At 43.2% G+C, this 25,675-nt stretch overlaps 1 protein-coding gene across 1 annotated transcript in view; it reads right to left on the bottom strand.

Annotated features, from left to right (window-relative positions):
- Positions 1 to 25,675, bottom strand: part of LOC121558530 (kin of IRRE-like protein 3) — a 442,346-nt gene that overhangs the window by 405,434 nt on the left and 11,237 nt on the right. The gene's annotated exons all lie outside the window — the stretch shown is intronic.

Raw genomic sequence — 25,675 nt, 5'->3', positions numbered from 1 at the left:
AGGAAGGAAGGAAGGAAGGAAGGAAGGAAGGAAGGAAGGAAGGAAGGAAGGAAGGAAGGAAGGAAGGAAGGAAGGAAGGAAGGAAGGAAGGAAGGAAGGAAGGAAGGAAGGAAGGAAGGAAGGAAGGAAGGAGGAGGTGAAGTAACACGCTGGACACAGAGAAGAAGAAATAGTGGCAGAATGGAGAGAGTGGAATCGGCCTGTTGTTTATGAGGCATCTGTAGTACAGGATATAGAAGAGAGCAGACGGAGCACCACTGTGCCTTTCACTTGTTGACACATACTGATTATAATGGGTCCCTCTGGAGGTCAGGAAAAACAAGTAACAAAGAGAATCATGGAAAAAATCCCTCTTATACCCATCAGGTCAGCACAACCCCCTCGGCTTGGAGAGAAAAAGAAGAAACATATTTTCATTTTTTGGTTGCTGATGTTTGTGCTTCTCTTGTGTGTGTGTGGTGTGTGTGTGTGTGTGTGTGTGTGTGTGTGTGTGTGTGTGTGTGTGTGTGTGTGTGTGTGTGTGTGCGTGCGTGTGTTTGATATACAGTAAAACAGCATGGAGAAAAGCTTCCCAGAGGCTGAGGTACACAGAACACTCATGCATACCATTTGCCTCCTACTGTTGACTGGCACCCATCTCCCTCTCCATTTGGCTTTGGCATGCAGGCTCCGAATCGAACGCTCCCATTTCAATTCTCCACAAATAATATGGAAGTAAGGAAATTAGTGAACATTTTCACAGTTCTACCTCTGGCTTTCCCATAACCACATCATTACATGTTTTATGATTACTTGAGTAACTTCAAGTCTACAATTCAAAATGAGAGATTTAACACACTCAATGTCCCTTAGGAACCATAACTTTGTGTCCCCTCTTAGTTTAATCAGCACTTATCTGCTTCGTTTTATTGAAGGATGAAACTGCTTTTCGTCCTCTCCAGTACCGATTTTCCTCAGATTATATTATACACAGCTACTTAAAGGTGTTAAAGGGGGTTGGACCAGGCAGGGGAGGACGGGATGCAGGTTAGGCCTCTGTAGGGTGTCCTGGTAGAGCCTCTCCCCTCTCGACTTAGGATACCCCCCCCCCCCCATCACTTTTACCCCCTGCTGAATTCTCTAGTGGCGTCTGCCGGATAGCAGGATTAGGGGGCCTTGGAACACCTGCTTCCAATGGACACACACACACACACACACACATACAGATACACACACACCACTGTACAGACCACCATGGCAGCCCTGAATTGAATTCCAAGGGACGTACTCTTTAGAGGTGTCTCTTTTCTACTGAGCGATGAAGTCTGCTCATTACTTTGTTCATTTTTCTCAGACGAACTTTGAAGTTTTATTTTCCGCCTTCTTCGGTATGATTTGAATGGCTCCACATACAGTAAAATATAAAGTATATAGGGATTTGTCTAGCTGTGTAATACAATGAATAAGGTAATTTTTTTTGGTGTCAAAGAAATTATTATAAAAATACACAGAAATGTGTAAATATAACTCTTCCAATAACAAACATTGTATTTTTGAGCAATTCTCATTCCCAGTGATGACGATGAAAGATTAAACAAGATGAATCCAAATATATTTTGTCTTCTAGTGTATTGTTGACAAAACCACTGTCAAACCCATCACCAACTCCCTAGCCGCATGTCACAATCCTTCATGGCATCTCAGCATCCGGCTTGTTCATTTTCAATCTCTTGTGTTGTATTGCAGTCGCCTGTACATCTGCCTTAAGTAAATTGTGATGGACAGTAGGAATCCACATGTCAGGGATCACAACAATAATTGCAATCAGACTCTGACCGCTATATTCCCCTGCTATGGCATACTGTCTGTCAGTGGGCTCCGGAGGGTTGTGGAGCCTGCAGCCCAAGCTCTGGGCAGCAAGGACACAGGGAGGCGAAGGAAGGCTTGCCTGTGTAAATCTTTAAACAGAGGTATCACCTGCACAGATTTGAGAGAATGAATGTCTGACCTGGGGGAGAGGAGGGAGGAGCGTGTGAGCAAACAGTGCTGAATGGGGTTAACCAAGCAGAAGTGCCTTACAATAATCGATTCCTAATTTCATGCCGAGTGCCTCAGATGAATCTGACCAGCCGCAAAAGGAGAACTTTGCTGCTGGTAAAACGCTGGGAGGGGGAGGGAAGGGAGGAATAGAGAAGAGAGAAAGAGGAAAATGGTGCATTGGACAATTACAAGGAAGGGGAGTTACTGAATCCTTAAAACTCCCTATTTTAAATATTGAATAATAATACATTCAGGCAAAAACAGCATCCCAGCAGTAATTATCTGGTGTGTTTCTTCCAGTTTCTATTAATAGCCCTTGGACGATGCATTCAAACAACATCAAATATCATTCCATTCCACCTTGTGAGGCAATTCATTTAAAATATTGGTACTTTGCAATTAAATGCTCTCTGGACTATCATACTAGGACTAAGCCCACAGTGTTCTGATATTGTCGAAGTGGGAAAGGAACACAGCCACTTGTCATACACTCTGTGCCTTTACTATCCACATTGTGCTCTAAAAAGTGTCAGAAAATACAATCAAAGCAAGTAGCCGTGTAGCACATGTTCTGGCATACATGTTGTGCAAAATGTGTTGTTGCTATAGCGGGTAAATCTATCTGTGCATGCTATGTTTATTTCCTCAGGTGGCAACTCAGAGGGAGATGTAGCTAATTTTCTCCCAACATCGGACACTCTCTAGCAGTTGGAGGACTAAATCACCTCGAGCTCAACATTTAAACGGACTGGAAAATAACGTTACGTTTTACGACTAAAGTCATCCTTCTAGCTAGCTGACCACCGATTTTTTGTGCAATTTATGTAAGTTAAGTTAGGTTTTGAGAGTTTTCAAAAAAGTTATATATGTACACATTTTGTGGGACACGCTGCATATTATAAAATTCGACTGCGAGACAGACCACACATCATTTAATATCCAACTTTTTACCTCTGTAATATAGCTAAGGGATTTTCTAAGTAAGCAAAACGTGGGTACACTTTCAGTTATTGTGAAAACTTGTTGTGAAAACTTTCATCATCACCTTTCAATGCCTTAGCTTTGAAATGTAAATATTTATACATATTCAGATTGAGTTTTCTTTCTAAAATGTGTATAGTATGCCAAGTTATTTAGCTACATGTATTTACCACCACAGCATGGAGAAAATCAAGAGGAAGCAGTGGAGGGAGGTGGACATGTTCTATGCCATGGAGGACCTCACCTCTTTAAGGAATACCTGGGATAGGATAAAGGAATCCTTCCCCCCAATTGTAAAGTGGTTATCCCACTGGCTATAGGGTGAACGCACCAATTTGTGAGTCGCTCTGGCTAAGAGCGTCTGCTAAATGACGTTAATGTGCCCTTGAGCAAGGCACTTAACCCTAATTGCTCCTGTAAGTCGCTCTGGATAAGAGCGTCTGCTAAATGACTAAAATGTAAATGTAAATGAGGACAGCGGGGCAGGGATGGCTATCCACCAGGCTGCCAAGGTTAGGCATCTTTTGTTTTTAGTAGATTACCACGTGTATGTGAATTTTATCTGCTAGCAACAGTTTTCTTTTCTTATCTACCAAGGTGCATGGTGTACCTCGGCAGACCCTGGCGGACAGGCTGAACGGCCGGGTGACCCATGGTTGTCGCAGTTGACCACCCACATTGCTTGCACCAGAGGATGAAAATGATCTGGTGCAGTACTGTATCTACTGCGCCAGCCATGGGTTCCCCTTCACCAGACAGAGGCTGATGAAATACGCCAACTGGAACCAGCAGCACTGTGCCGTCCATCAGCACCTCCTCCCCAGTGACCAAATGAGGACCTTCAGCCCCTGCTCCAGTCCCAGCCCCAGCCCTAGAAGAGCACCCCCTAATAGAGGGAGGGCTGATAGCGAAGGACCTGGGGCACATCCTTACTGTCCTGAAGTATCGGCTAGACCGATATGGAAGACTCCCTGTGGTCGCCACATGCCTCACTGGGGAGGAATACACGCGCCAGTGGCATGCGAGGGGTGAGAAGGAGAGGGACGAGGCAGAGGAGAAAGAGCGTTGGGCAGCCCTCAGAACACAGAGGGCACAGGAGAGGGCTGTCATGGATGAGACCATCGACGCCAACGCCTCTGCTGGACCCCCAGCTGGAACCACTCCTGACAGCTGCATCACCACTGCCAGTGCCTCTCAGTGTGCAACACCTGTAGGAGCCGCCGGAGTCCCCAGCTGCAGAAGGCCACGTGCCTACTCTCTCGGCCACACCATCGTCGGCCCCTCAACCCCACCATTACAAACACCAGCTCCTCCAAGCCATCGTCGGCGGTTTAATCCACCACCACCCCCACGATGCACACCACCCCCCCCCGTCTGTCACCACCAACAAGGCCTCCTCTGGACCAACTGCCACCTCCGTCTCCCCTGGTCACACCACCATAGCAGCCTCGTCTGGTGTCCCTGCCCCCTGCAATTTGAATACAGCCACCTCCACAGGTAAACACATGTTAAATTACGAAAAATGACTGTTTGTTATCTGTTTTATAAAACAGCAATATAAAAAATTGATCTTTACATATCTACAGTCCATAGCACCAGCCCTCAAGTCATCTCTACCTCCTCCAAAACGTCTGCAGCTTCCTCCAGAGGTATTGATGTAAAAAAGTTGGAAAATGATTTTCATGAAACATGCTCTGTCTAACACTACTTTTTCTCAAACTGCAGCACAGAAAAGGAAGAGAAAAGCTCCACCCGTCACATCTGTCACGCCACCGATGTCACCACTCTCAGGTACTTCATAATCTGTTTTTCTCTCTCTCAGTTATATCAATTATTATTGTTGTTGAAGAACTTCTACATTTTGCAAAACCATGTTATTCAATTTGATTATTATTTTATAATTTATAAAATAAGACACCACATGCTGTGCTCGCTGCGGGGAGCGTGATCCGCCTGCAAGCTCCTCTCAGGAGTGTAGATCCGAGGTGCGGTGGAGCTGGATTTTTATTGTGATTTTTGTGACAATATAGGGATGGAGGTCGAGATTTAATTGTTTGTTTTGTTTGTGTTCATATGAAATTATTTATTTACACAAAAAAATACATGTCTAAAATATCATATATATATATATATATTTATTCAACCCATCTTGTGTATTTCTTCCTTTACTTTCCAAATGCATCTCTGCAACACAAACTCCAACAGTGTTTTCATTGTTTATGTCAATGCACATTACTGAAATTAAAGTTTTATTTGATGTAAAGTATTCATAATCATTAATATTTTAGTATTAAACTATTATCTACTTTCTCAAAACATAAGATTAATCTGTAAAACAAATTATGAGACATTATTTGGTTACAACACTGAATATGTTGGTGAAGAACCATTTTTTAAGAGTCCACAGGAGGGCGAACCGGACTACGCAATAAAAAGTTGACAGGCAAGTCATTTTTTTTTACCAGAAGGCTATCCAACTAGTCAACTATCTAGTAAACATTTCGGATATGAGGTTGGTGTCTCTTTTTTTAACAAAATTAAACGGATATATCTTGTAATTGAACAAAATAGTAAGGTGGCCTATAACTGGGGTCCGTATGCCGATAATACGGGATGTCTTTTTTTGCTAAACCGCTTATCAAAAAGCTGATTATAGTAGTATTTCCACTGAAATGTCAAACATGCTAAAATGCTAACCCATTAGCTAACATTTTTACAACACCAATAATCACAAAACATTGATGGCTTGATCACAAGATAACACTGTTGAAGGTAATATATTTCTTAAACGCTGTTGAATATGCCGATAATACGGGGTTCCACGCTATGGGGTTTTGCAGTGTATAATAGGCAATAACAGTGTTAAAGCAACACGCCTCAGTAAATTGTTTATTGAATCAAGACCTGGAAGTTTGTTTTTTCTTAATCGTGACTATCAACATTCAAGAGAGCAGAGCAGAGGGTGTTGGTGTGTGTGTGAGAGAGAGAGAGAGAGAGAGAGAGAGAGAGAGAGAGAGAGAGGCTGTTAAATATTTTCTTCTGACTGGAGAGTATCACCTAATCTCATTCTCCTCCAGGATGACCGTAATCAGACACAACACGCCTGCACAACCACACACACACGCACACACACACACACACACACACACACACAAACACACACTAATCACCGGGCTCTATCCGGTGAAAACAATATATTTTGTAATTGAGAGCAACAGTTTAGTAGGAGAGTCTCCCACACAGAGCTTACATGGAATCTTTGTTATTTACCAAGTCATTTCTCTTATCACTTAGGCTTTGGAAACAGCTAATGGGTGGGTGCAATGTACTGTGCTATTCATTCAAGTCTCAGATCAGTGGAAAAATGGGAAAGGCATATACATTCCCAATCTATCATTCATGGCAAAGTGGCCAGACTGCTCAACTGGAAGCAATGCTAGGGCACCACAATAAATTATCGCCATACATCTAATTTATGACAGATGTGTTTTTCATGTTGTGATTTAAAACCCCCAACAAGTAAATACACAAAGATCTAGTTTTATTAAAGAAGCAGCATGGCAGCGCCAGGCCATGGTGATTGGTGAAGTCATTGACCTTGTGTAATTGAATCTTAACTAATTGTAATGAACAATCAGTGGGCCCACCTACCTGCTAATGAAGTGCATGCACGTAGGCTAGGAGGCCCACCTCCCCACTGACACACACTGATTCTAATGGGGGTTCAGTCTTCCTTCCAGAGAAACCAGATGAATCACGCAGCACCGACAGGGGAATTAATAACACATATATCAATGCTGAGGAAGGGAAGAGGAAGTGAATATGGGGATACAGCGAGGGAAGGCTACAGTACCAGTGTAAAGGAATGGAAGAGCTCAGAGTGGAGCGAATGTAGTGTTCTGCACTATCGGTAGGCCCCAAACAAACTGCACTCAGACCACAGTTGAGGAAATTGTTCTGTATTTTTCCCACTGTGATTGGTACAGGGAGAACTGTGAATTCCTTTGCAGAGGGACATTGCTAGCAGCCTTTCATGCAGACATATCTTTAAGTGGTGGAGGAGTGGTGAGAGCAAGAGAAGAAGACCACTACTCTTTGGAGTAAATCAGGTATTTTGTATCTTTGTATATCATCTACGCTAAAATGGATAAAAACAGCGAGAGGATAGTTAGTTGTTGTTGCTTTCAAACTGTCATTACTGAAGAGAGCTGTGTGAGTGCAGTGGTGGTTTTGTTCTGTAATATCCCTATCTACACCCCTCCAAAAACTACCACCACACACACTGTCAAATCTCTGAAAATGTCTCCTTTCACATAATACAAAGATAAGTATGCAATCTCACACCAGTATCTGTTAAGTACCATTAGTTTCCCAGTGATCCTATTTCCCTGTGTGGATCCATGCTCTGTGCTTGGTAATAATAAAGTATCTTAAAATATTCTGGCCCGCTGCAGATAGATAGAGACAGAGAGGAGCGGTCCCCGCTCTTCCATTACTTCAGATGTCCACCTCGTCTTAGTTACTATGCAGTACAGTTTGGAACACAACACTAAACGTGACAGATGATTTATTACATGAGGCTTTCAGCACTCAGTAGCTTTATCCTTCATGTAGATGAATAGTACCCGGGTGTGCATCTTCAGAACAGAATGATGAAGAAATAAAGACGATGAGAGAGCAATGCGCCTCCACCTTTAACCTACAGGAATAATGTGATCATATATTTGCCATGTTGAAACGTGTGCTGCTCGTTCATTGAAAATGAACAATTACAAGTGAACTTACATCTTCCTCCGGTGACAAGGCATATGATGGTAGTTTAGCTTTCCATATTCAAGCATGGATGGAGTCTCCGAGGCAGGATATTTATTGTAATGGTGTTAGAGAATGTGATTTTCAGAGTGCAAATTAGAATTGAGGACTGAGTTTAGAAATGTAAGCTGTCTTTTAAAATGTCCATTAATCCCCCCCCCCAATAGGGTTTGGAGAGCTCTTCCTCACATTGATGTGTGGACTGAATTAGAGTTTCCGCTGTCAGCTTTTTTAATGTGCGTCCCAGATAACATCCCTTGAGTGCTCTCAAATAGGGAGATACGTCTGTTCAACTACCCTATCCATCCTTTCCTAAATGCATAGAGGCACAATCCTGCGTTGAGATATGATCTCAGCATCTACAAATCCAGCCAAGCACAGCACATCTTGCTCATGCATAGCGCACACCACATTGAATCCCTCCATCAACAAGCCTGTCTGGGGTATTGCCATATAAACTAAACACTCCCATACATACTAAATAATGAATTTCATTCTATCTTAAGTACAAGTAAATCCTGTGCAAAAGCAGACTGCATTCCCATTCAGGGTCATTTACTTTACACAAACAGTAGTGTAAAACCTAATCCAGTGGATATCCATGACGACGCAGACCAATCACTGTGAAAAAGCCCAAAATTGCCTGATTTCACAAATAAGTGGAGCAGTTAGATGAGGGGCAACATGGGTTGTGAGTGCACCAAAACAAGTTGGGTATAATGCAAATACACCCAGAACTGTTCAGCAACTGTGTGTACAGTACAGTTTCATCTGCCCTGTTTTGGCTCTGCAGGGGGTGGGCATTGATTTGGAACCGTCCTCTCTCTCTGTTCACCAAGATTCCTTCAGGCTGCCAAACCCAAACAAGAAACAGCCTGGCCTCCACTAGGCATTAGGCACTCGATTAATATTCATAAATGTGCAACGCGAAAGGATTAGGTGGAATGTCAAAGGATAATGAATGTCTTCAGCAGTGATTCAGCTAGGAGCCTTGAAGCTTTCTTCCCGTCTCTTTCCAAGACAAACGTACTTAGGATGAGAAGGAAGAGAAGGGACATACATAAACAAATTTGCCTCTATTATTCTGGCGTCTAATCCCTCTTAAATTCAATGCTCTTGGGCTACTTTTGTTTGAAATCCCTCTTAAAGACCGGGACTCTGCCCAGTCTATTGCCATTCGGTACCACAGAAGACCAGAGAGATATAAACCCCACTTGTTCTGTGGATGTACTCTCTTGTCTTATAAGGACAGGAACTTCGAGATCTGAACAGGTTTAAAACTTTTCTATCTGACAGTTTTGTGCCTTCAAGTTCTTCAAAGTTCAGAAAGCCTAAAATAGTGATTACATTAATAGAAGATTGTTTTAATAAACCCCAAGCATCATAACACAAGATATGCATCCCAAAGGAAAGAAACTAAATCAGTGGATCATGGCAGAACACTCCAACATTTTGTTACGATATTTTAACGCTGAAAGTGTCAGCTGAGATTGCTTTTGATTGATAGGTTGGTGAATACATAATGTCCTGGTGGAGACCCATTAAACTATTATGTGTAAACTTCAGGAAATGGGAGCATCAATAATGTATTACCCATAAACCCATGCTGGAATTAAATAAACTGTTTTTAAGGAGAAACTGGGACACTTGTCGTCTCTGACGTGTCGAGGATTTAAGACTGATGAATGCTGTTTTGTTTCTACAGTGTGGTTAAGTGATACCCATGAAGAGACATAGGGAATAAGATGGAATACAAGAAGGAAAGAAAGAAAAAAACTAGTTTGAGTGTATCCGACAACGTGGGCTAACAAACTGAGTAAACAAACAAGATGTCGATAAAAGGCCTCCTGTTGTGAGAGTGGCAGCTCGGGCCGAGTGGAGGGGGCCCCTCCGCCCTCCTCTTCCAGTCCCTTGGCGTAAGGAAGGGTAAGAGGGGGAGCAGTGGAGAGAATCCTCCCTTCAACATGGGTCCTGGATAGGCGGACAGGCTGTAAGACAGCCTTAGGCTCTCGGGAGGAAGAGAAAATAAAACAGTTTAGCCGGCACAAAGATGGCACTTAAGATATATAGCAGGGGGAAAACAACAACAATAAAGGAATCTTAAATAAAGTCTTTGAGAGTCATACTGATCAGAGAGACAATTTTTAGAAGTGGTCCGACGAGACAACACAAAGAGGGATCGTTTCTCCACAAAGACGCCAGGGCGAGGGGAGGATACACTTGTGTTTGGTTGTCTTACAGATCATTCTCTGAAGTTGCTTCTTCTTCCCTTATTTTCTCTGCTTGCAGAGTAGGCTGTTTGCTTTCCAACCTTCCCTGTGCCAATCGTTAGGTGGAAGGCACTGGTCATTGATCGCTCTAGCGGTCACACCAATACAGAGCTGCAGGACTCTGTGTGAAAATAGGTGGTGGGGTGTTCAGTCCATTGGATTCATCAGGCAAAAGTCAAGCTGCATTTCTTTCATCAAGATCCCTCATCCTATCTAACCCAACACTAAGCCAATTCCTTTTTATTTTGTATTAATTTTTGGTAGGTCCAAAAATAGGAATTGGCTTAGTGTTGGGTTAGATAGGATAAAGAATCTTGATGAAAGAAATGCAGCTTGAGGTAGGACCCATTGTTGGTGCATGGTGCACCATGGCAGAAATTACAACACTGCCTCTCACTGGCAACTCTCCTTTTCATTTTATTATTCCTCCCACATCAGAGAACCAATCAACTATCCCCTGATAATCAGTGAGGTCTTTCATTTCAGAATGTTTAAGAATCCCTCTGTTTCTGATGCTGTTGAATATTTTTGATAGTTGGGAAGAGTCATTGCATGGGGATATGGTGTGGTGGGTTGGGTTGGAAGGTAAAGGTCAGTGGTGGCTAGAAGAAGTGGTTGAGGACAAAGGGATTGGTGGTCGTCTAGGTTGAGGTTCTAATGATCATGGGATCAGTGATATTACTGGGATCAGGGATGTGTCTGGAAGGTGTTAGAGTGGGGATCAGGGGTCAGACTTGGTGGGTGTCTCTCAGGGTGGGAGGGGTGGATGGTGGGTTTTACTGTCCAGTAATGTGGATTAAGATTGCCCTAAACTGAGTGCTGCAGATTGTCAGGATTTAAGGATTTGGTAGGAGGGATTGCCGGTGGTGCGTGTGGATCGGGGTAGAGATTGAGAGCAGATGGCTGTAATTTGGGTGTGATTATCCCTCCAGCATTTTCACTGATCTCCATCATCCTGTTTCATTTCCCAGGAAGCCTGGTTCATCTCGGACACTGAATCAAACCCCCCCCCCCAATCCCTCCCTGGCAATAGAGTCCGCTAATGGGAAGGATTTAAGGTGTCTAGCTATCCTCCTCTTGTCAGATTTTCCATCTTTCTCTGCATCTTTCTCCCCTCTCTAGCATCATCCTCTCTAATACTCTGTCTATCTCAAGCTATTCAATTGCCTCCATTTCTCTTTCCCCATCCTCCTCTCCAGTAATTATTTTCTCAATCACTCAAAACATAAAGGTCACCTGTCCTTATGTACAGTAACTAGTGTATGGGTCTTTTTTTCCCTCCTCTCATTACTACCTGTAAAGTGTATGATAAAAAAAAGACGGCGAATGTGCAGTTTTAAGCCAATTAGAGCATTAGGCAGTGGGTACCATGCATGTGATATGGATACTAATCAAATCATTAGAGCACAGTCATTTAGAAACTTTGTTGTAGCGAATATACTTTGAAATGTGTCGCCTTAAAATGAGAGTGAGAGAGAGACACAGAGAGATAGAGATAGAGATAGAGAGAGAGAGAGAGAGAGAGAAGAGAGAGAGAGAGAGAGAGAGAGAGAGAGAGAGAGAGAGAGAGAGAGAGAGAGAGAGAGAGAGAGAGAGAGAGAGAGGTTGAGTGCTACAGTACAACATTGTTTACCTCCAAAATGAATGTATGACTTCTTAATTTTTGGCACAGTGAGGACCATCAGCAGCCAGGTGATCAGCTGTGATATTTTGCCCCACACCCCAGTCATCCTAAAGTCAACCAATCTTTCCCACACTGCACCGTTAAAACAAGGTTAATGCTGTCTGCTCCTTATATAGGGTACACTAATCTGAGTGCTCCATTTAAAAGCTCAGAGAGGTTGACTCGAAAGTTTTAGAGCAGACACTTACAAATGTCCACTTTTGAAACAAACGTGCACTGACACACACACACACACACACACACACACACACACACACACACACACACACACACACACACACACACACACACACACACACACACACACACACACACACACACACACACACACACTCAAACAGACACACACACTACACACACACTCACACACACTCACACACACACACACACACACACACACACACACACACACACACACGCACACACACACACACACACATAACCACATGTAGAGACCCTAACAGGTTTGTGAGCCATGATACAATCGGGCAATTACAGTAATGGACATGGTTTTGTCAACTTGGTTCTTACAGTTAATGAGATTTCCTTGCCAGTTCAGTGCTCACTTTCCTTTGAGAAAAGCCATTGATCAGTCCATTCAATTCAAATTCTGGGAGCACTGTTTTACAACAAATTCCTGTTTGTGCATTTTTGTCCACATATAAACAATATTATAGGATTTTTTAATTGCAAAGTGTAACTTCTGATAATCATTGTTGTGTTTTGATGTTACCAATACAATTTTGTATGTCTTTAGGGTTATTTCACACATTTCGACCTGTCAATCACATCAAGCAGTCAAGACAGTCATCATATGGCTGATGACAAAATAAGGACAGGAATGCCTTCTCCCTCCCAGCAATTGTTCACTCCATTTTAGTTCATGTTTCATTTATTTTAATAAAACACAATCCCAATAGAAACTAAGGTAATGCCAAGTTCAATCAAAAATACAGAGTAAGAATAAGAAAATCTCATTATCAACAACTATTGTCCCTACATTTCTAAATGCACACAGTCTATTTTGGCACAGTGACATGAACAGACAGTGTATGATTGATCTGTGTCCAATCTTCCTGACAGGACCTCTGTAAGGAAGCAAGCCTGAGGATTTACACTGGTGCATAGTGTGGAGAGCCCCTTTTCCCCTCTGTCTCTGAGCCAACCCCAGTCTGGCTGATGGGCCCTGTCAGGGGGTGGAGGGGGTTGTGTATACAGGGCCCAGGGCAGGTGGCTAGCACAGAAGCTCTAAATTTGGAGGTGCTGGCACCTTAGTAATGGGATGAGATAGGGGCAAGATTGGAAGCACATGATTGGATGACCATGCAAGCTGTCTCTTTGTGACACTGTGGTGGAACACTGGAGATGAACTCTGCAGTATGGTCCCCAAATGCCCCAGTCAGTCACCATTGTGCAATGTGTTGTTTAGCTGTAGGTGACTCATACACATATGGAGCTCTTATGCCATTTGTTTTCTCCTTCATCTCCTCCTATTCAGTCTCCAATCTCTTTATACATACATCTGGACCTTATGGAAAACACATAAAACATATATATGCTTTTTGAAGTGAACATTTTGTGAAGATTCAATCAACTTTGAAGGACCTTTGCTTGCAGAATGGCAATAGAAGGTCATTAAGTAACAAAACTGAGAATGTTGCTTCTATTCTATGTATTGATTGAAATCATTGCTTTTTTTAAGTGAAAATTCTGTAACATTTTTGGAATCTTACTATCCTTTTGTCAACTTCCAGTTACATCTGTTCAGTAAATAACATGATTCAATCTCATTAAACTTCAAAGGACCATAGACTTATAGGTCATAAAGTAACTAAACGGAGAGCTTTGCTCCGATTTTATGTATCGATTGAACTCGTTGTTCTTCAGAAAACGTCTCTTGTGAACAAGCACTACAAGAACAAGATTTTCCCATTGGTGCGCATGAGTAATGACACACTCTGAGGACTCTTCATGTTGGGAGTACACTGGAGTACATGTCAACAGAGAAAGTGCAGCCTGAAAGGGTCATACTAAAGTGTATGTATGAGGACTGAGGAGAAAGGGAGACACATTCCTATTTGCTTAATGTCTAAGAAGCTAAGTGGTACAAGTAGAAATGAAAGTGTCCTTGTTAATGTTGATGAGTCACCCATAGCAAAGGTTAAACATTCCTCCACTGGAGACCTGAGTGTTACTGTAAGTGCTTTAGCTAAATAAGATGATGGGCAGCAGGTAGTCTAGCGGTTAGAGTGTTGGTCCAGTGACTGAAAGGTCGCTTGTTCAAATCCCAGATCCAACAACGTGAAAGCTCTGTCAATGTGCAATGAGCAAGGCTCTTAACCCTTTTCCAGGGTTGCCGTTGATAATGGAAAACCCTGGCCGTGACCCCACTCTTCAAGGGTGTCTCAGGGAGAGTTGGGATATGAAAAAATTTATTATAATAATCAAATTCCAATTCACACATGCGTATTGATATACACTTATACATGTGTGAAATAGGACAAGTATAAGCACCCACCAAATTATTATTATTTCTATTATTAGGATGATGATGTTGCACAGGGACTCAGTGGTACTGGGCTTTGGGCTGTTTTGGTCATTTTTAATTCTAGCCTTTGGAAGGGGACCATGAATATATCTCCTTTATAGGATATAGTATTATGCAAAAGAGTGCTTTCCTTGTAAAGAATATATTTCAAGACACGCTGTTGAGAAACATTTTGGCTCCTGCCTTGGGAGCCAATTGAGTACTCTGACAACGCTGTGCTTGGCTGATTCACATACACACATGGGTGGAAAATTCAATTTCCCAGCAGGTTCAGAGCACTTTGTGTGCGGAGAGGAAAAAAACAACATTGGATTAAAGAGTGTCTGAGCAGGCTGTATGGCTGTGTGTCTGGCCCAGCGTGCCCATTCCTTTTAGTTCATTGTTGGATTTTATTGACCAAATGACACTGAGCCTGAATATAAAGAACAATATCATAGCTTATCTTTCCCTCAGCTCCCTCATTATACCATTCTGTGTGTTTACATTGATTTTCTGTTCGCCATTGTTTTGTATGTACACGTACTTCCTATTCTACACTGTTTGGCCTGGATGAGGACAAAGAGGGACAGAAGTTCAGGGGTCCACTGCTGTAGGGCCTGTCAGAGTGATTGTTGGAACTTCTGAAACTTTTCCCTTTTATGTAATAACACAGAGAGTCAATGATGCTGGAGAGGGACAGTGACACTGCAGAAACACCAGAGACACTAGCTAGCTCCTGTCACTCCTCCTCTGACCCTCTCTGTTGCTGTCTGTCTGTGTGACGCTGCCTGGGCACTGTGAGTCACAGAGGGACCCATCTGGCGCTACCGGCCCTGGACTCTGACCCTGACCCAGCCGCAGTACAAGGTCGATGCCAGTCACAGAGGATTGCACCGTGTGCCCATCTCACAGACACAACTTAGAAGAAGCAGGGCAGAGGAGAGGGAGTCAGTGACATTCAGTGCAAGCCCCTTAGAGGACTGAGAATGGAGATGGCAGAATGAATTGGCCTCTCATCTTGGTCACACGACTTGCTAAACATACACCATCTGACACTGTGTCTCTTCATCAGGGTCCCTTTACTGCTCAGTAGAAGGTCTTGGATGATAGTTATTCCTCCATTTCCTTAATAACTTTAACCACATACACCATCATTCTATGCAGAATATATTCCTTTGTGGTTCGATTCAATTCTATACTGTGGTTCCATTTTGATTGCTGTACCTAAGTCACGACGAATAAATTGGTCCCCTTGATTATTTCTCTTTAGAGCGCTTTTTGGACTGCAATACCATCAGAATACGTTATTGATTTTTGTTTTCTGTCAGCTACACATCGCTTTGTGGTTGTTGTTGACTGCTCTTGCTGCAGTGTGTTCTCTGAACTTGTTGATGAAACCCACAGAAAATAGGATGTTTGAGAGGAAAAACAAAGAGTACTTTGAAGGTGAGGTTATGCCACTCTTGGGACAGCCAGTAGACTTCTCATTGTGATCAAATAGTGACATGCCCTTGATCAAAGAGACACTCTTCCCCACTGCTTGTCCTGGTCTAATGGAGGTATACTTCTCTCTCTGTGATGGCAAAGTACTGCTGTGCATTTGTCTATTCATTACTTTTTCAATTCCCTTTGAAAGAGATGTTGTTGAAACAACTCCTTGTCTGACAAATTAAAACCCATGTACAGACCAAAGAGGCGTTGGAACTTGAATAGGGGAGATGTTCCCCCCAAAAAAGAAACATTTTGTATCAAAGGTACCCTTGAAGCTCACTTAAACTTACCTTTTGCTTCACTACAGTAATTGTTTGGAAGGGACACTATTTATATTCAAAGGTAATGGCTACAGTCAGGGGCGGATTGGCCATCTGGCACATTGGGCAAATGCCAGATGGGCTGGTTTATTTTTAGCCTAGTGGGCTTGTCTAACTTGTTTTTGTACAAAATTATCATTATCTGATTAATAATGGGGGCCACAAGGAAAAAATGGTCCTGTATGTTAGAAATGTCAGGTTTGATTTTTGGTCCCAGCCCGCCCCCGGCTACAGTACTATACTGATATTTTGTATTGTGAATATTGTAAGTATCAGCTGAGCTGTGAAAAGCAGATCCTGTGCTCTGCTCTGTGTGAGGCCAGGTTCAGTAGGCGAGTGAATTAGCTGCTAGGCATTGTGCTATGAAAGCAAACTCAATCTCCAGCTAAATTACTCTTAATTCAATGTGCCCTTTTCACTCGCAGAGTGCCGAGATGTTTACCATTTAATGCTGGCGGTGCAATAGATTGAAATTTGGCGTATAGGGGTTGCGACAGGGTCCAGTGTTTTCCATGTACTGTAGTGTGGGGGAGGTAGGCCAGTCGTGGGAGGGAGGCAGTGGCAAGAGGCCCGTTCACATCTCCACGTCTTTCTGTCCCTCGTTCACTCATCCTGGCTTCGCCGCAGGGAGGCTTGTCTGTGGCGTTAATGATGCTCTCCTTGTGTAATCCTCCACCGACCAGCATGCTGTGTTCCAACGTGGCACGAGCGAGAGAAGGAAGGAAAGATGGAGGGAAAGAGAAAAAGAAAGATAGCGAGATAGAAAGAGAAAAAGAGAAAGAGGAAGACCAGGGCACTGTTACTAGAACAAAGACAGAGAGTTAGAGAGGGAGCGTGTTCATCTGGAGGCTGAGAGTGCTACGTGGCGGTGATGTCCGGTGTTCCATCAGGGGTCTCAGATGTCTTCACTCCTATACATCACACCATAGCATGATAGACAGCCTCAGCCTATAGAAAGACTGGTTGGATAGCTGTGACGCTAACTGCCTCTCTTCTACTTAGAATCATTCAAAAGTTCATCTTGGACTTGTACTTCCTTCGTGAAACTCTGTTGTGGTTCACATCTGGTTTTTAATCGTGATGTTTAGCTGTGAGGTGAAGCTGAAATAGTCAAGTCCCTATCTCACCAGCAGGCGTTCATATTCCTCCCCCTACGACAAGACACAGGCCAGCATCACTCATCTCTCCACAGTACTAGCTGTCACACAGGCCATATGTCGGAGTTGTCCTGTCATGTTGCGTTCGCTGAACTTTAAGATATCTTGACCTGGTTTACGTTGCCTGAGGCGGGGAAATTGGAGCACACTGGTGTGCCAGGGCCTCTGTGAACAGGTATAAGTGCATATCTGATGTACTGTCATGTTAATACTTTTACGTTTGTATTTATTTATTTATTTTTCCATTATGACATACTACCCCAGCATGCACAGATTCAATTTCCCAGCTCTCACTCAGCCCGTATGACTTAATCAGTCTGACAGACTCTGTGTGCCTGGGGAAAGTCTCTCTGCAGTCCCTTTTCTCCTCGACATTACGCTCCCCGAGACAAACGCACTCTGGCACCTTTCGCAATGCAGCGCTTCTACACAGCCTCTGCGGTTCCATCACACACACACATACACATGCACACACGTAACCAGACATCCTTCTCTCTTTGTTCCTGTCCTGCTTTCACTTAACGTGCTTATGAAAACAGCTTGCATGCATAAACTGTACAATAGCAGTCTTTTGTGGAATGCAGCTATTCAACCAGTTGTTATTGGGTGACACTCAAATTAACTTTCACTGCTGTGTCTCATGGAGCCTGACCTCTGTTACATCAGTTCTTTTCAGACTCATAATGAAAGCAGCAGGATAGAGAGCAGCGTTGGTTAACCTTGGACCAGAGCCGCACAGTCTGGTTAAGAAAGTGAACTGGACAAAACTTCAGCGGACTGTTGAGAGTCTTCCCACAGGGTCAGTTCCTCAGCAATTTAATTCAGTAACACAACATCGCCCCCGTGGCATCTTCAGTCCTTGCAACACTTACTGAGAAACTGCCCAACACTGAAACTTTCCCCGGCCCTTTAGGAACATCCGGTTTTTGCTTCTTCCTCTTTTGTCTTCTTTCTTTCTTCGTTTTCCACCTGCCTGACCTGATTAAACTTCACAATCCCTGCTGTTAAAAGGCTGGTTATTCTCTCTAACAGCATGGGCACACGTTGATTGAAAGGAGACGTGGAAGGTCTCAAACTTTAAATATGACGGCTGAGGCCAATAGAGCTTGGTTTCACCTGACTAGTTCTCATGTCAAACCAGTTCAGCTGTTTGACCTCTGTCTCCACTCTGAGTTGGTCTGAAGTCTCTGATACATCTTCATTCGGCTTCGCCCCAAGCCCTTTTCCTATAAAATTTGGTGAAACAACACTCCCACCTGTCAGTTCATATTCTTGAAGACGGAGCCATCTGAGCTTTTCTTGACTCCTCTACATCTCATACTATCTTTAGAAGAAACGTTCTTCTCTTCCCCTTCACCCTCCTTCACCCCACTACCTCTTCCTCACACAAACATCTCTCTCTCGTATGAGTCAGACACACTTCTCTCTCTCTCTCTCTCTCTCTCTCTCTCTCTCTCTCTCTGAGAAGACGAGGCAAATTGTGGGGTGTCCTATTTTGGCTTCCCCTTGACCTGCCTGTCTGGCACAGGTCTCTAGGTGGGTGGATATCATGCTGATTGCACCTGACAAACTCTTCCCCAGACGTTTCTCCTTTCCTCTCCGTCTCTCGACGCTCCCTTCCACAATTCATTTTAATGACATATGCTCGCAGGCTTTCTCCAGCCGAGGTGTATTAGTGGAGCGTGGCTTCCTCAGAGCAATATGGTGTGCCTGTGTATGTGTGTGTGTGTGTGTGTGTCTGTGTGTGTGTGTGTGTGTGAGTGCGTGCGTGTGTTTGTGAGGGAGAAGAAGGGAAGATGGAGGAGGTGATGGAGGGATGGGGATCTGAGGTGGTGATGCTGTTAAAGAACAAGAAGGGGGCATTTCTCTGTGGAGGGATTCTCTTTCTTTCTCCATTTACATTATAAATAATGATGGAAATGAAAACATATGTTCCTTTCTCAAAGTGCCGTTTTGCCTTTGTAACGACCAAGTCTGAGCCTGCATCTTTTTCATCCTCTCTCTCCTCCTACTTTCCTCTCATTCCTGGGCTGATCATTTCCACTTTATTTCCATTAGGCTGTTTGTTCACAGCGGTCTGTCGCTGTAATTGATTAGAGCTATCGGTCCAACTGATGATACACGCCGTCTCAGCCAGGCAAACAGCCCCCACATCCCACCCCCCCCCACCCTCCTTCCTCTTCCATTGAAAGCTGCCCTACTTTTAGAGATGGGGGGGGGTTATACAATGAAGGTGGTGATGGTGAAATAGAACCCCCTCCCAGCAGCCATAGAGTTGTGGCCTGTTGGAGATATGCAGCCCTCAACCCATGGGAGCCCAGGTTGAAATCTGGTTCATGTCTCGGTGGGGGCCACCACAGCTCCCGCTCCATCATTTATTCAGGGATAACAGATTCTGGAAGCAACAGGCCACTCTCTCCCTCTTTCTCTTTGTATGCTTGTGCGTGTGGTGCATGTGTGTGCATGTGTGTGCGTGCGTGTGTGTGTGCGTTGTGGTCGGGGAAAGATATTATTTGTAACCATCTCTAACCCACATTGAACTGTCACATGACACACTATCCCCAAGAAATCCTGGATGTGAAATGCACAATGTCTTCTTTGGTTTAAGATCCTCCTCATTTCACAACAATACAGAGAGATAGAGCAAGTGTATACTGGCTATATGTCTCTGCTACCCTTTGACTGTTACCTGCTGTGGCTGATGAAATCAGAGCATCAGTTACATGTTCCAATTCATCATCCCACCTCATTAACTGTGGAAAGCATCAGGGTGACTTTCCAGTTTAGTAAATGGTCAGTTCGCTTTGCACGGGGTCTGGTTTCTCCCTTTTTTTGTCTTGCTTGCTAGAGAGACAGGTCAGAATAAATGTGTGGAGAAACTATGCAGTAGATTTCCTGAGGAGGCCTCATGTACAGGCACATAAAGAGACCCCGCAATCTTCACTTTCTGATCTCCTACCCCTGGATACTGATCTCTGTCTGTGTTATTCTCTTTCTGTACCAGACGTCTGCTGGTTTTAACATGAAAGACACTTGTTTGGCAGCCTTCAAAGAGCCGCCGAGGCACTGAAAGTCACTTGTGTTTTCGTGTTGTTCATTCCCCATTTTTCTCCCAGTATGGAGGTGATCAAGAGATGCACAGCAGAGAAGATGCAATGATGGCTGCTTTTGGGAAAACAATTACAGTACATACTTCACCGATGCCAGGGCCCACACAGGCACTGCTCATTAGTGTTGTTCTGGTACTTTGGCTCACGCAAACAAAGTATATGTTTCCAGTAGGGAATTCTGCATGAATGAACACACTACGAATACCTACAGTTCCATACAAATAACAGAAAGGATTTGGGTTGAAACGATCCTAGGCAATTGGCTTCCATGGGAGAAGAGAGAAAAGATGGGGACAATATCACATTTGGCAGTTAGAGAGCAGCAGCAGAGGAGGAGTGATGGCAGACTCCAAGCCATTAACTCCTCACTCTGTGTGGAACAGGCCCATCTGGAAGAGACTCTCTGGGCTGCGGGACATTCAACTTTTCCCGCCGCAAATCTCCACCACGGCGCTGTGTCTCCCTTAATCCAAACGAGTCCGTCAAACTAGCCTGAGTTTCTCCGGCTGCAACCAGAAAACTGCCTTTTAATGAAAGACTGTTAATAATTCAAGCTGGTCCCCATGAACACAAGACCTGGAGAAGTTTAAGGACACTCGTAGGAGGCGAGTGGGGGATTGGTGACACCTCTGAATATCCCACAGTACACTGTCATGATCAACTTTAGATGCCCTTCTGCATTTTTTATGTCCTGCCTTGCTAGTGTCACACAGCATTGGCCTGGTGGCATGCACCATCCTGCACCATTATTCAAAAGTCATACAAGGGTATTTCAAAACCCATCCCACTGGGCACAGATGTCAGTTCAACGTCTAGTTTGAATTTACATTAGATTGAGTTGTCAACTAATTTGAATTCAACGTGAAATCAACAAACATTTCACCATGTCATTGGTTTTAGGTTAGTAGTTGGGTGAAAAAAATTCTAAATTCCCTTGATTACTTTTTTCAAATCCAATCAGCTTTGAAAACTGATTGAACATCATCACAACGATTATTTTGCTGATGAAATTCTTTGGAGAAAACGTTGATTCAACCAGTTTCTGTCCAGTCTGATTTTGATTTTTCTTGAGCAAAATTCTGTCCAACATCACAGAAACCCAATGTGAGAGTCAAGCTGCTATGTTTCAGATACGCAAACAATGTGTACTAATACAATTAGCATCCAACGAAAGAGGACAGTAATCTAATTTGCTCTCAGTCACACAAAAACACACATGCACATCCCTAGCCCAGATTAGTACTGCAAGCTTCAGATACTTGTGACAATACTTGTGACAACAATCCCACCTTCCCTTTGAGTATTTTCTCTCCCTCTTCCAAGCAGGAGATAGCTTTGTTTACCTTGGGAGGTATTGTATTCTGATGTTCATAATCAGACAACAATTAGATAACATAGACTTCAGAAGGGAGAGAAAATCCCCAGGAGTCATTGTGGGAAACTGAAACGGTTGGCTTACCTAAATACCTCCAAACATTACTTTGCCGTTTACCGGGGAACCTAAGATGCCTATTTCTTGTGTCAAGAAAGGGGGCTGTGCCGGTCTTGACACCTTAACACTGCCATAAATTAGAGAGGATAATCTATCTCTGGCCCTCTAGTATGGTGCAAGGAATGCCTTTGTTTCAAAGACCTTTTGCCGCCCGAAAACTTCAACATCCAACAATGAACATTGGGACAATATATTTCAACATCCAAACGTTGGGAATGATGAGAAATGAAATATTGAAAATGAATGTCTATTTTGTGATGTCATTAAAAATTGTATAAAGGCGTTATAACAAAAACATTATGGCTTGAAGAGCTTTTACACTGTGTATATCAGGTTTACATACTTTACGTTGTGTAGAAAATATCAAGGAGGAAGACAATGTTTTCGTGAGATAGGAATGTGATTTTAGCTTTCTAACAAGATCATAGTGATGATAATACTTTTGCCTCGTAACTAGCCATGCCCGAGGGAGCTCAGAGAGCGTGTCAGTATGACGGAAACGCCCCTCTTTACCAGAGTGCATAAAAGACTGAGATAATAATTATCAGATCAGACTAGACGGACATCAAGCTGCAGCTTTTGTCCATATTGGTCCCGAACCTGAAAATCAACACGAGGTGAAGACGACAAAGTTGCCTCCACTAACAATCAATGTTACGTCTGAGTAGCTTTTCTAAGTACTGTATCTAAGAAGGTGAATTTAAGTGGGACCATCCTGTTACTCTTTTCAAGCCATCGTCTACTACACTGCTCTCATCACCCCACAGCGGATCATCAACACGACTGATTAGCCGTCCTCAGAAGACCACCAGAACGAGTGAAAATAAACCTTCAACTAAGAAGAAGGACATTGTGACCTCTTGTGGACAATCTGAGCCTTACATCTAAAAGGCCATCCGAAAGAGAAGGCCCAATCGACCCCTTCCCGACGAAGACCTCCAACACGTAAATACATGCATTACTTTTCTTCCCAAACGGGCGGCAGTTCGAGTCAAAGTATTAGGATTACTGTGAGCATAGGTCCATGTGTATCCAAGTGTTTTCTCTCTCTCTCTCTCTCTCTCTCTCTCTCTCTCTCTCTCTCTCTCTCTCTCTCTCTCTTTAACTCGCCATCTTTTGTAACAAGTGTCATATTGTGTTAGACCGCTAGGGACCCGTTTTCATTGTAGTACGTTTCTAATCCCTACCTATACCGTGTACGTGTTTGTATCTTGTGTTATCATTTTTAATTAGTTAGTAAATAAATAATTAAATCAATTTGTGTGGTACGGAATGATCAGCAAGACCCGGGTTCGTGCAGACTTAAAGAGCCTATGACTTTCAGAATGAGACTGATATGAGGTAAATTATTAATAAATGACTGTTTGTCACGGATTCAGCCGAGGCTGCTCCTCCTCCTTGCTCGGGCAGGCTTCGGGTTTCATCGTCCCCGGAGTACTAGCTGCTACCGATCTATGTTTCGGTGGTCGTCTTGTTTGGTCTTTATTGTTTACACCTGTTTCCCATTATGTTACATTGTATTCCCTTTATAACCGCCTGTCTCTCATTGGTTACTGTGTGTGATTGTTTTCCGTAAGGTCGGCATTGCTGTTTGTATGCGAGTATTGTTTCCTCCCTGTTAGGAGGTTTTGTTTTGTATGTTCCTTTACTGTGTAGTAAAGTACGTCTGCCAGTAGCTCGGTGTCCTGCGCTTGACTTCACTCACCGCATACACGTCACCTTGACACTGTTAAATGACAAGAGATATCTAGATATCTTTAGAGTTAATTCGGGAAACGGTAACTCATTAAACAACTTTTCTTGTGGTGCCCCAAATTCCTAATTAGTTAATTGTTATATGATTCATTTAATCTAGTAACAATTGAACATAGTAGGTAATTTTTCAATAAATAATAGTCATCACAATAATGAAAGTCACGTCACAACACTTTTTTGCAGCTTTCTGTGAGCATCAACAGCAATCTACACCCTCCCTGAGGGTGATCATCTCAGACACACAACTTTGTCATACATACATTTCAAACAAAACAACACCCAACTATAGCAGAAATATATACTTCCACCTCACACACATCTGAGAAAAATCTCTTAGTTAAAATAGCCCTCAAATTGCAGCAACATACCAGGGTTCTATCTGTGCCCTTCTGAGCGAAGTGTACACCTGTTCTGATGATCACACCACATGCCGACTAGAGGTCTTGCAATTGATGGTCAATTTCAGAAGAGCTATTTCTTACTGTTTGAAAGCTAGCCCTTCCTGTTCGTTCAGAAGTGCATTTGTTGCCTATCCACCAAGCTATCTGGCCCATTGTTATATCTTGTATAAGAGCTACCATCCACTCATCCGTCATTGCACTCATCCGTCTGTGGTAACATTATCACTTTAGATAAGGCTACAATAAACTGCACTCTGCTTTTAAGGATCTCTCTATCCCTCTAATCCAATCTCTGACATGGAGTCTGTTTATCATCGGCCTGCCAGAGCATCCTCTGTGTCCCTCCACTTCCCCTTAAATAAAAAATAATGGACGACCCTTCTCCCTGCCTGCGCTCAGGTCTTCCTCCTTCACTGTTTTGTTTGGTCTCTCTCAGTGTTAGAGCCAGGCCTGTTTTGAGGCGTTTTAATTAAAACAGGTTTAAGGGGAGTCTCCTGGCCCGGTATTGTTGGCCAGAGAGAGCGTTGCCATTTAGCATTGGGTGCTGGCCAAGGGAAAGTGGCGAACTCCGATGACTCCGGTGTGCCTCTGTGATTTGCACTAATGTCCCCCAGGGATTGAGCAATGACCACTGTCAATTCACCCGGGAGGCCTGCCAGATTGAAAACCCTGCCAACAGATTTGAAAGGATAGCAAATCATTTAACTGCCCGATCGTGCATTTAAAAAAAATATTGCCTGGGCCTGTCAAAAAAATAATCTCCACAATATTCAATTGCACTTGAACTTCAGCTCCAAATACAAAAAGAGATGAATAGTGCTCTTGAAGCTACAAATCCTTAAAGAAAAATAAAATACCAACTCCAATTATTACAGTTTAATTTTCAATGTTTACACTTTCACAATGTTTACAATGTTTAATTTACAATGTTTACACTTACTCATTCCTGAAAGCCACTTGAAGTGGCATGGCGATAAACTAAGGACTTAGAGGAAGATGATTAGAGACAAATCATATAAAGTAGAGAGTGGGGCTGAGGTCCTGCACTAAGACATAATATCTGCGGATTACTTATAGCTGATCCTGAGTCTGAAAACCAGTTATTACTGCATGTAAAAATAGACCTCTTTGTTCCATGTGGAGAGGACTCAGTGAATACGAGCTAATACATATCAGAGACATCAGAGAGACTCTCAATCGATATGGGACCTTTAATGTGGTGGGTTGTATTAATGTTCAGTGTGAGATGGATACAAACATGGATATATACTTCAGATCATCAGCCCCCAATCAATACAATAATCTGCCTGTTTTGAGGCTACTACTCGAGCAGAAGTGGTCTGCTCAGTAGCGCCCCCAGAAGGACATATTGTGAAATAGAGGCATTTTTGTCGGCAGATTGCTCTTTGGTAACTCAGGAGGATGACGAGGATATAAGAATGAGGGAGGAGGGGGTGGGATGGTAAACAACTCCATAATGACACAGAGCCACAGGCCTAACAGTAGAGGCTTGTCTGGGGGCCAATGGGATTTTTCTGTCTAAGCACCAACCAAGCGCTCCATCTGACATGTTTCCTAAGCCTGGTGTCAAACGCTCCTACATTTCCTGCAACAAACATGCTAATTAGGCTGGAAGAAAACAGACATCATGCCACC

Source organism: Coregonus clupeaformis, chromosome 5 (assembly GCF_020615455.1).
Source record: "Coregonus clupeaformis isolate EN_2021a chromosome 5, ASM2061545v1, whole genome shotgun sequence".
Lineage (NCBI taxonomy): Eukaryota > Metazoa > Chordata > Actinopteri > Salmoniformes > Salmonidae > Coregonus > Coregonus clupeaformis.
The sequence above is the reverse complement of the archived record's forward strand: the minus strand, read 5'-3'. Positions and strand labels throughout refer to the sequence as shown.